The sequence below is a fragment of the Poecilia mexicana genome, unplaced genomic scaffold (genome assembly GCF_051168715.1).
Source record: "Poecilia mexicana isolate PSO_F unplaced genomic scaffold, ASM5116871v1 scaffold_20, whole genome shotgun sequence".
Lineage (NCBI taxonomy): Eukaryota > Metazoa > Chordata > Actinopteri > Cyprinodontiformes > Poeciliidae > Poecilia > Poecilia mexicana.
In genome coordinates, this window is record NW_028263389.1 from 11,837,891 (window position 1) to 11,850,585 (window position 12,695).

A 12,695-nucleotide genomic window follows, 5' to 3' on the forward strand; every position below is an offset into this window, starting at 1 on the left:
AAAAGCTGCATCAACTCAGAATGAAGGAACAAACTGCTGCCAAATCATTTTCTCTTCTCCCTCAAAAAGAAAAGTCTTCCTTTAACACTTTAATCTCAAAACAACCGCAAAGGTGAGAGCGGCTGTGGATCAAAACAACAAGTGAGGCATTCCATTGCAGAGAAATGGTTCTGATTGGACGACCAACACGTGCGCACATGTGCGGCTAAAAGGCCCACAGATTCGGCCTGCAGGCTGCTATGACAGCATAAGCATACTTGCTGTCAGAAAGATGAAAGTACGCCCTCAGGAAGGATTTTTTTTTTCCCTTCCTCTTTTGTCAATTTATGCCAATGTCACACCCACTAGTAATAACAATGCCGCTTTCCAGCGCCAGAGTCCAAACTGCTGCATGCCAAACGTGAGATGCAGGCGCCAACAGAAAACCTTCTGGTCCCGCCGGCTGTTTCTTATCTGAAAAATAATCTTAAAACACAGACTTTATAGACTTTGATTTACATCCAGATGTGGAAGCACACCAGACAAACTAAATCCACTTGTTTCTTTAGTGACTCAAAGATCTGTGATATGTGTGAAAGCGCTGCTCGAGTTACAGTCACTGGCATCAAGGTAAACCAATATTTCAGGCAGCTGCAGTATCAAAAATGCTCAGGTTTTTGCATTCGGAGCAGAATGACATCACACTTGTCGTACCCCAGTCTATGGCTGAACACTGCCAGTCAGCTGACTGAAAGAAGACTTCCTATTCTTCTCTGCCAATTGAAGGAAAGATGTTTAGCTAAAGATTGGATGGAGTGAACCCACTTTAAGCCACTTGTATTGTATGGCTATGCAACTTGCCACCAAAAGCACCAGTGTTCTGTGGTTGTTGTAAGCAGTTCAGCTAAAAAGAAGTTATAGCTGTTATGTGAAAAAAAATAACTTCAAGTTAGTCATTTTTACAAGAAAATTAAATTTTACGTAATATATTTTTTAGAAACTTTACAAGATGTCTCCTTTTCTAAGGGTCAAATAGATTTTGTGGCTCTGTTTTAAATGTATTTCTTTGTAGAAATTCCTTAAAAGGCTCTCAAGGTTAAAAAAAAAGTTGCTGACATCTAAAGTAGTCTTAACTATTTGCCCTAGGTAGATCATTTTATAAATGTTACTTTGAATCAAAGTAAAATCTGAGATGCCGTAATGTTGTTACATCAGGTCAACACACCCATGAGAATCTCCTGCAAGTTAATTTTCAGAACTACATTCAAAGAGTTAGATTCATATTGTTCAGTCTAGTCTGGATGATAGGAATTTCTGGTATAAAACCTCACTACAATGCCAAACTACAACTTTCTTTTTCCTGATTGCCATCAGCCATTGCTTGAGTAAGAAAACCAGATCGTCTTAGCTTGATATCATGATTATAGGTCAGAAAAGGTTGAGCAAAAGCAAGTAATCCTAGGACTGGGGATATATTTACTAAAATATTTGTCAGCATTGCTTGAAAGGGTTGGAACCACAAGGGGGGAAAAAAAGACCTACTTTTGCTGATTAGGTTAACATGAGTCAAAAGTTGCCTTAGTAGCCAAGAAAAACTCTTTAAGTCATCCTAATAAATCTACTTTCACAGTGGCTTGGGAAGTGTAATGGCACTGGAGTTGATTAGGAGCTTATGGCACTCCTACTTAATCAAAAAGGCCAAAGTAGTGTGAGAAAACAGGCAGATAATCAGACTGGAATCATTTAGTTCCAACTTTGATCCGCCCGCCTGTCAGAGATGATCAGCAAAAACAACAAGAGCCCAACGAGCGAACAACAAGGCCCCCTTCTTTTAACTGAGACCAATTAATTCGCTTATAGGCCCGGCGCCTAATTGGGGGAGGCCAGGCCATTCGTTTCGACTTTTAATCCAAGTGACACTGATTCAGCGGGAACAATCGGGCCCTCTTGTCCGATGCCATGTCCGTCACTGAATTACAGAGGTCCCCCTCCATGTAAAGAGGCCGCGGAGGCTAAATGTAATCCAAATCACAAAACGACACCTGGGGTTGGAAACTTGAGCCCCCGCGGCTGTTCCAGCAGGCCTTCTCCACCTCCTGCTCTTCCTGGCCAACACTCATTAGCAGCCTGGAGGACTGACAAGCATTTTTCTCATTATTTCAGACCTGAATGAGAGGATGATATCAGGACAGACTCTCCTGACAGCACCTACATTCCCGTAAGGCAGCTCCAGCGGCTGCCTCTTTACTAGAAGCTTTTAATAGGGTCATTCTGACAGCAGGACTTTAGGGTGAGGAGAATATACTCAGGTGGGCTTGTTTTGTTGTATGGGCAGCTGCACTGACAGGAGACCAAACTGATGAGAATAAACCTAATTTTAGGCATGCAATATCACCAAAATGAACAGTATAGAAACTGCTTTTAAAAGATATGCAAAATTTCAAGGTAAATTAAAATGGGTGCTTCACCTTTCTTATGTCAAAACGCCACTCTTTTCCAAACTCAAATGTGTCACTGTACTCATTTTTAAGTATAAACACAATAGTTCACTTTGGAATTAGAGGAAAACTTTTATGATGGTTAAGATTTAAGTATGGAACCTGGAAAAACTAGTCGAAAAGATAACTATAAGGATGAAAAGATGTATAGACGGGTGACTAACAGGCAAATAAATGGACAAATAAATAGTCAGGCTCATTTATATAGAGGAAAAAGCATAGAAATACAAATAGTTTTCCCTGTCTATGCTTATCCAGACATTGAAAACAGCTACCGTCTATAAAAATGTTATCTTTTTTTCTGACTTCTTGCAACCCCGTCATTCATTTTCTGTTTTCTACGACAGAAAGACGAAACAAACGAGCTCCTTCACACTCAGCACCCCTTCAGTCTGCTCCCTTTGGATATCATGGGGATAAATGCGGCTCTGCTCCCCAGGTTTTGTTTTGCCCTTACCCTATGGAAACGACTATAGGCTGCGGCCTGCAAACCCTGCACACATTTCCCAACCAAAAAGACACTAATGCGCGTTAAAAACACAACTCCTAGAGTCTGCAACGTGTCACTCTGCAATCTTAGCTCTGCTTTAACGTGTATTGTGTTGCAATACATCGCAGGAGTTTAGAGGAAAAAGTTTGGATAACACTAGCGCAGGCTTATCGTCCAATCAACAACAAGCTAAGCCCGACAACAAAGTTAATTCCACTTATAATAAGCAAATCTGACGCCGACGAACACGTCGTACACGAAGATCCAAACACCAACGGCGTCAATGAAGACAGTTTGGGAGAGGTTTACGTGATTTTCTAAAAGAGCAAAACAAAACAAATGCGGCTATCAAAAGCACACACTTTATGATCTAGAAAGTTGGAAGAGTTTCTCGGTGGATAAAGAAGCAGATCGTTCCTTAAGTCACGATAACAACTGGAAACACGCACCGAGGTAGAGGAATTTATTGATAGATTAGTAGTAGATGCTCCCAGGCAGCGTAGCGCCACAACAGCACGGACCGCATGAAGCCATAAACTCACCAAATCTGGCTGTAGCTTTGCGGTTCTCACGATCCTTCTCCTGGCTTCTCCTCTGAGTTGTAGTTCTCCCTCAAAAATAAAAAAAAAAATAAAAAAAAATAGACACTTTTCTTCTTCTTCTTCCCTTTCTAAAGCTTCGCTGCTTTAGTAATTTACTGCGATGCCACCGACATTTTCTTCCTTCGGCTCCCCAAGTTCTCACATTGAAAGGCCGTTTTTGGATGACTGAGCTCTCAAACAATTCCTCCCTTTTGGAACGCCTTTTCGGGTCCTCCCACTTCCCAAGCAAGGAGGAGGGATCTGAACAATGGGGACTGGCTCCCAAAAAAAGGAAAAAAAAAATCCCTGAGCTGGGTACTGCACTGTCGATTTTCCACCAATTTCACTATACGTTAGGGCTTTCCAGAGACAGTCTGCCTGGAACTGGAACATAGAGAGTCTTGTGTGTAATTAAAGAAATATAAAACTAAAAGAAAAAAAACGTATTTGAGTTTAAGTGAGTTTGGGTGGAAAAAGAGCGCCCCCCCATCCCCCTTCCCTCCTTCTATTCCCCCACCTGATTTGGTATTCCATGATCCCCTCCGAAGTTGTATTGACCCCCTTCCATTGAGGCCTGCAGGCCCTCAGGCGCAGCTGTGTACTGTGCTGTCCTGGTGTTGTGTTGTTGTGGTGCGGACCACTCACAGCACAGTGATCACAGCCTAAACTCACCCCCTCCCTCTGTGCTCTCACTGGAGATCTCTTCCACACTTCAGTCAGCACACTTTAAATGAGGGGTCCAGTTCATTAATAACTGGGTATTCCTGGATCACAGGGTTTGATTGTGGGGGGGGGGGTGTTGGAGGGAAGAATGCAGGGACTCCCACCATGACCAACCACTTGTTGCCCCTTGATCAGATGAGTGCTGAGCACAAACCTTCACCGTTTTGCTTTCTAAAACCTGCTTGGTTAAAAACAAATCCATCCAGTTGTATACCTAGACAATTCTTACTAGGTGGCTGGGTGGGATAGTACCTACTGCAGGTGGTCCACAGACAAGATAAGAGTACATCCTGGCAAAGATTTTATGAAGTGGGGTTTGTGGGCAGAAAGGGGTTGCACAAGCTGCAAACCAAAAAAAGACCCTTACTTGTCAGTGAAGAAGTTGTCTACGGCCTCTGTGAATGTGGTGTCGATAACAAGTTTGAGCCTTCTGATAGAGTGACTGGATTGGATTCCCATCCACTCTTGCTGAAAGGTAACAGTGCTAAACAGCTAAAGAACTGCCATTCATAAAAACAACCCTATTCAGGTTAGTTTTGCTAACTCTTGTTTGTACCAAGGTTCAAACGTGGACTGATCCAGTCCTGGATTATTTCACAGTGGGTTTGTAGGTTTGCAACCTAAAAATATAGTGACTAATGTATAACTTTAAGGTGATACATTGGATCATTTGAGTTTCTCTGATGGCGTCATCCCAAATAATTATGGTGCATCTTGGTTGAACCTAGAAGTCAGATTTGAGTGGGAGGGTTGCCATGGATCCCTGCAATCACTCTTCAATATGGCTGCTGTGCATATGAAGTGTAATAGTTAGTTGAAAACTATTTATGAGTACTTGTGACATTTTCATTAACATAGGTTGATATTTTAATTCATTTACAGTCATTTGCGAAAATGACGGATTTTCTAGAACAGAACAAACAGCTAGCATTAGCTGCTAACTACTTAGCAGTTAAAAGGCTGAAGTTATTTTAAGTAAATAAATGTGTTTTCTAGTTCGAATTAAACTCATTAACACCATACAATGGTGTTAACATTCTTATAAAAACATAATTTTACCATTTTAGAGGTTTTCAAATCATCCTGAGATTAAAATTTACTTGTTGCATAGGCATACGAAACTATGGTTACCTTTTGTCTAAGCAATGTAAATTTGTAGAAGAGAATTAACATGTCCTTGCATAATTCACTAGTGATGAAAATCCTTTTGAAAAGAGGTGGCAACCAAACCAGTTCTTGCTTTTAATGTTTCTGTTAAGCTAAATTAGAACAATTCCAAATTAAAGCTAAGTGTCCAAATATAAATAACGAACAAACTGTGCAAACTGAGAACCACTGTTTGAGTTAAAGTATCCCAGTTGTATTAGCAGCATTGTATGTGTGTGATTTTATGTTTCGTCAGCTGATAAGCATCTTCTAAATATTTAATTGTCAACATGTTTCCTCACTGATTGTGGCCTTTAACTGTTGTGCTGCAGTTTTGTCAGCTCCTTACAGGCTCTGTCAGTGTTTTGGTGTTGCTGTTGAAGAGGACTGGCTTCTTCACACTAGCGCCACCTTGCACCAAGCTGAAGAGTGAATGGAAAAAAAAGAAAAAGAAAAAAAAGGGGACTACCCACTCTGATTTAGGAAAAAAAAAAAAAAAAAAACTCACACCCCTCTCTGACTCCCCCCATCTATCCATGCTGGGCAGAATGAATTAACCCAAGGACAAAAGGCTTTGTGGGTCGGCCATGAAAGGGCCATTAACCATACTGCATCCCCCTGAGGCCCTGCCCGCAGGACACCGCCTCCCAGAATGCCCCTCTCTCAGCAGGCCGCAATCCCAGCATGCACCGCTCCCCTTCAGCACTAACCTCCGTTGCCCCAGAGCTGCATTATAGAGCCTTGCACAGATTGTCATGTAGATGATTATAAATGTTGTTATGGAAGTGATGGAGGGTGAGAGGAGTGTCAGCTGAGTGTGAGCATGTGGTGTGATTTGTGCGTCTTGCCAACAAAGAACCTGACCGAGTGAGGAGCACCGGGCGAGTTTAGTTTTCTGTCAGGTGGGAATTTATCCGCTCTGCCTCTCTGTTAAGAGGGTACATTGTTAATCATTGTGTGTTTATGTGTGTGTGCAGTAGAAGTGAGCTCTCCACTGCACAACATCATCCCATCTTCAACCGTGGTCACCGCATTGTTTAACTGGGCCCCATGACAACGACCTGAGCTCTCCCTCAGTCTCTGTATCTGCTGACCTCAGCAGCTGTGTAACTTCCTCACTGAGACAAAAAAACAGAATGCATCACCCAAGAACACACTGCTCCAGAACGTCGTGGCGTAAAAGTGTGTAAAATCAGCACACTCGTACGCCTAAGACCACTAGTTGAGGCATATTGGCTCTGCAGTTAATGATTTTGGTGGGGTTTTTTAAGATACTCAAAGCGAGAGTATAAGAAAGTACAAGCACACTGATGTCATACCCAAGGAGCCAATATGTCCAGAAGCGCAGTGCCTTGGAAAAGTATTTCTACCTTATGAGATTTTTCCCCATTTTCTCAAGGCACAACCACAAATTTTATTGTAGTTTAACGAGATTTTATGTGATAGCCCAACACAAATTTGCCTGCCAAAGATCTTTCATGGTTAAATGACAAAAATAATATACGAATTACATTAAATGTAACTAGGTATTTTATTATGTTTCATTTATGGATCATATTGTTCTTTTCGTCTATAGAAATTCAACTTATTCATACTAAATATTAGTCACTGATGAAAGCTTTTTGAAGCACCACTGAAGTTTCGCTAAAACTAAAGAAAATGTTGAAGTAGTGATCTTCTGTTTAGAACATGAAGCCAGACTGTGTGGTTCAGTCACAGAGGAACCCATCCCGAACAAAGCCAGGAAACAGCAACAGATTGAAGGTTGTGAAGTGAGGAAGCACATCGCTAAATATACACAACAAGCACATCAGTGGTCACTGCAGAGCCTCCGCGAGACTTATCTGACTCTTCCCGGATGACCACAAAGGTCTGGCATGTTTGGATTTGTCTTTTCCGGGATGGAATGCACTGCTTTAAGCTCGATAAAAACTTCTGAAATGTCAGTTTTTTAGTGATTCAAACAAATGTAACTTAAAATTCATGTTGGTCGTCGTGTCAGCAACTCTCCACAAACTGTGTTTCTGTCTCGTGCCGCATTGCCAGAGCAACAGGATAAAGCCATGTTATTTTCTTAATCATGAATTTATCTGAATGCAAAAAATAAAGCAACATTAGATTGCATTATTACTCTACATAAAAAAGCACAGAGCTGTTGCTTTAAATCAGGATTACAAAAAAAACTACACACAAAAAAAACATTCATGGTTTTTTACAAGATTTATGGACCTTGCACAACAATTAAAGCTGAATTTACTCTGGCATTGTATCTGTCGTTCCAGCTCATTTTCAACAAATGAAACGGCGCCATCGCCTAAAGCTTTAATATCCAAGATGTCTTCCGTTTTACGTTTGCTATTCTGACATCAGGAGGAATCCAGTTGTAGAGTTTTTTCTAATGTTATTAATTTCCCTTAATCTTCTAGACATTTTGTCTCATTGCAATAACATAACTTCAACGTGTTTTATCAGGATTTTATGTGAAAGACCGTCACAAATTGGTGCATGCTAGCAAAGTAGAAGAAAAATAATCACTTTTCATGCCCTGCCACAGATTGTCACTTTGATTTTGGTATGGTATCCTGTTGCTGAAAAATCCAAGCTTTCCACAGCATGATGGTGCCACCACTATGGTTCTCTATGGTGATTCAGTGTGATGCATAGCATTGGTTTTCCACCTCTTATAATGCTAAATATCTCAACAAAAAAGTTTGTTTTTTGGTCTGTTTGTTCACCAGTGTTCTCCAACTGAGTTTAAATTACACACCGGTAGGGGTATAAAAATAAAACAGGCTAAATACACATCAGTTTTCATATTTATGTCGGAAATAGAATGTAGTTTGTGGTTGTGACATAACAAAATGTTGCCATTGCAAGGGCTGTAAATACTGTTGCGATGCAGAGCAAGTGTCTTAAAGCTCTTATGAGAGAACAGAAAGTTCTGTCAACCTTTCAAGTTCAACGGTGTTTGTAGTACCAGGGCTGCTGTTGGCTTGTTTTGGGGATTTTTTTTGCAATTCTAAAACATGACAGTGGTGCAGATGCGGGCTCTAGATGTGCCTGTACTTGCAAATAATTTTGCGCATGACAGTGGAGAGATTCAGTGAGATTGCTGTCATCCCACAAAGAGAATAGGGGCAGCTAGAATGAAGCTTTGTCCAACATCATCTGAAACGTGCCACAAAGTCGTGAGTTCGCTGCCAGTAAATACAGGAGGAATGATAACAGAAAGATATTTCTTTATTGTTTAATCATGAGGGTGTTGTAAGACCAAGAGAAATCAAAGTTGAAGTTTTTTTTTTAAGGAATTGCTTTCAGGCAAGATGATAACCACCTAAAAAAATAGGACAGATGTCACTGCATCTTCTGTCATGGTTCAAGTGCTATCAATATGCTAAACAATGAAAGCTACAGGTGTTTCCGTCTCATAAAGAAAAACTTCTTTCATCCGCAATACATTAGCGCTATGTATCTGGAAATCTAGAATCTCTGGTTTTTCGTAAAACGAGGAGAACAAATCCTAAAAAAACAGCCATTTCATTTCATTTGTTGATTGATAAAAAAGCTTTAAAACATTAAAATAAGGAGACCAAAGCGCATAGCAATAAATTCAGAACATTTGGAATGATTTCCATAATTGATAGTTCTAAACCTTAGAAAATCCTACCTTTTTCCTGATCAGAGAACACACCACACTGAGATAAAGATGAAGATTAATAGAGTTCAATATCAGAAGAAAGCGTAGGTCTGGACTGCAGATGAGGTTCACCCTCCAGCAGCAGGCCCGTAAATATCGTAGCTGTTGCACTACAAAGGAGCCGTTTAAATCAAAGCACATTCATCTGGTAAAATGGGCCAGTCAAAGCACAGACCTGAGTCCAGGGGCAAGACTTCAAAATTTATGTTCGCAGATGTTCTCCAGACAATTTGACTGAGTTTGAGAAACAGAATTGGGTAAATATTTCAGTCTAGATGAACAAATCTGGTAAAGGAACACAATAAGACTTACAATTAAACAGAAAGATGTTTGAACAATGAGTTGATTTTTTTTTCTTCCTCCCTCTTGACAATTATGGTTTCTCTTTTGTTTATCCTTCAGATGCAGGTTTGAGTAGCACTCTATAAGTCTGTGATTGTTTCTCATGCAGTAGATGTTACATATGTTTAAACTCTTTTAGTATTTCACTTGCCACAGCTGTAGAGGCTAAGCTCTGCCCTTGTGCTTCACCCCCACCACCCGCCTCCCTGAAAAAAAAAATAAAATCTCAAATTTCTCAGAACAACTGGAGCTGAAGAGATTTATGGCATCTTTTTTCTTTTAAGATGTCTTCTCCAGAAGCTTCTACTATGTACATGTGAACACACGCATACACAAAGGGAGAATTCTTTACTTTAGCTGTGCATTGCCGCCTCGGGAGCTTTTCATATCCGGAGATTTTATTGTACTTGTCCTATCTTAGTGATGTCTGTCTGTGTGTGTGGGGGTGTGTGTGTGTGTGTGTGTGTGTGCAATAGGCTATTATTGGTTCTCATTCCAGTGGGATTGTGCTGTTGAGACAGACATAAGGCTCAGGTGGGGTCGGACCTCAGGCTGAGTAACTGAGCATGTCATGTTCAGGAATGCGCTCCACGACTACTCTGATTAGATGCTGTTTTTCTTCTCAGAAGGTCTCCAATGATAACAAAAGACAGTAATTTCCTGCCTTATGTTAATTTCTCATTATACTTTATGCTGTGCTGAAACAGCAGCGAACGACGGTAACTGAAGGAAGCTTCCCCGACTTTTAGTTGATTGCAGAGAGCAGAAATCTGTAAAGCAGCTTTTGTTTTTAGCATTTCGTCTTTACCATGCAAAAAAGTTGCATCTGTGGCTTCGCTTCAGACGCAAAGGAGTTTACTTCTACAGAACGAAACCTGATGAAGACGCAAGTGGAGAAGCCGAAGGTGGATACAATTCGACAGCCCCATTTATTAGACCCAAAAAACTAGAAACTAAAACCCGCTAACAAACATCTTTAACCTGTTGTTTTTTCCAGTCACTGCAAACCCTCAAACTGGTGTGTTGCAACACGGAAAAAATGCTCTTACTGGGACAATCTGACAGCAGCCCAGCGGCCCCACTCCCACTGCCTTATCCGTTTTCAGGTTTTATCCCCGCAGCCATGTTAGGCAGTAAATATCGCCATGCTCTTTGTGGTACTAAAGCTTAAGTGGCCAGCAGTCTAAAAGCTGTGACTTTATATCCCCGCTGGAGTGAAGTGTGAGTTTTGACTCAAACTCCTAACCGTGTCCAGATGCAGCAGACGGTCCTAATTGGACCTGGAGCCAGTTAAATCCAGGACCCGTTCTGCTCAGCTCGTGTAACTGCTTTGGCCCCTGGTTTGGCCTAAACTGTCCTTACAGGCCTTCTTTTATCCAAACTACAAAAACTGCAGTGCCTTGCAACGTACACATTCAACATTTTTACTTTTCGTCACAGTGAAACCACAAACCTCAATGTATTTTGCAATTTTTATGAGAAAGACCTACACAAAGTAAGTAGCACGTATCGCCACGCTCAGTGTTGTTGCTGAGGACAGAGGCGTGACGGAGAGCGAAGTAGAGGATCTAATAACTGACAGACAACACGACCCAGAACACAGAAATATGTCAATATGGCATTAATGTAATGTGTTTTGTAGATACCCATAAACTTTGTCCCAATTCTGTCCAATGTCCAATGTTTGAACAAAATCATCCAAAGGAAAAACCACAAAAAACACCTAAACATCAGAAGTTTGATAATATATCAAGCTTAAATAATAATTTAAAAAAGTATCTGTATTTGCTTTGTATCGGATCAATACCAAAATATGCAGAATCGCACCCCTCTACTAATGATGGCACAGAATCTTGATTAAACAGAAAAAACACAAATAGCCCAAAAAATACAGAGCACAGACAAAAGTGATGAGAAAGCACAGGAAGCCATAACAATAAACTAGAAGCAATAAGACATGGCTTACTTTTTTATTCTTTTTTTTTTTTTTTACAAATAAACTTTAAAAAAGTGTGAAGTGTATTCATAATGAAATCAGTTTGTTGGAGTGAGTCTCTAAAAGCCCAGCACATCTGGATCCCAATATCTTTATCCATTGTTTTTTTGTTTGATGTTTTTTTTTTTTAGCTCAAAGTCAGTCAGGGTGGGTGAAAAGCATCTGTTTCCAAGTCTTACAGCACATTCTCTCTTGGATTTAGATCTGGGCTTTAAATAGGCCATTTCTTTTTAGCTCTGGCTGAATGTTGATGGCTTAAGTCATTTGCATCTATCTTCCTAAAAACTCTAAGTAACTGGAAGTCTGCAAAAGAAAATCCACAGCATGATGCTTCCACCACCAACAGATTCTCTTTGCGTCTTCTGCACGATTTGTGGAAAATTAGAATTTTAATGATTTTTGTTTAACAGTAGCTTTCTCCTATAAACGCCCTATTTCATTCCTTCATTCCACTGGATTTCATTTAGGGGTATCAGAGTGAATAATTTGATGAAAATTAATGGAATGTTTCATTTTACATTGTTTTTTGTATGTTAAATGCAAATTAGAAAACATTTACAGCTCTGCTTATAAAACAACAAAGTGTGGAAAAAGTTCCCACTTCGTAAGATCTATTCTTGTTTTCGCTCCCTGTTTGCTGTCAAAGGCATTCCTGTGAAGAACGGCCGGTCAGGAGTAGATGAAGGATTAAAAAACAGTAAAGTTAAGTTATTGACTCAAGCTGGTGTTGCTGAAAGGGTCGAAAGGTCGAGTGAAAGCAGAGGTCGGGGAGTGCGTGCTGTATATCAGGACCTTGGGAGGGAAGAGAGAACATCCAAAGAACTGTCATGGCAGAGTCCAACATTCCAGCTTTTATCAAACACCTGGTTTCATCATCCAAGTCCTCCCTGCATATGGTTTTATTTGGACCTGCCTCTCTATCACTCCCACATCACTACTCAGACGTCTCTTCTTGCTCCCATCATCCATCTTGGCTCTCGCTTCCCCTCCCTTATTTTGACTCCCTCCATCTTCCCCCTTCCCGTACTTCCCTCTGCCTCCTATCATCTATCTCCCATCCCTCCCTCTTTCTTTCCATTTCTCCATCTCCGACTTCCTGCTTTCCAGCCTGCCAGACGGTCATAATTAACGAGGAAAACGATAGTCCCCCTGGCCCTTGGGAGCTCTCTCTCTCTCTCTCTCTCTCTCTCTCTCTCTCTCTCTCTCTCTCTCTCTCTCTCTCTCTCTCTCTCTCTCTCTCTCT

The 12,695-nt window shown here is 40.8% G+C and overlaps 1 protein-coding gene across 1 annotated transcript in view; it reads right to left on the minus strand.

Annotated features, from left to right (window-relative positions):
* Positions 1 to 4,100, minus strand: part of boc (BOC cell adhesion associated, oncogene regulated) — a 33,891-nt gene extending 29,791 nt beyond the window's left edge. Inside the window, exon 1 of the mRNA XM_014975467.2 lies at positions 3,510 to 4,100. The gene's annotated coding sequence lies outside the window, so the exon portion shown is untranslated. The remainder of the gene's footprint in view (positions 1 to 3,509) is intronic.
* Positions 4,101 to 12,695: the final 8,595 nt, after the last annotated feature.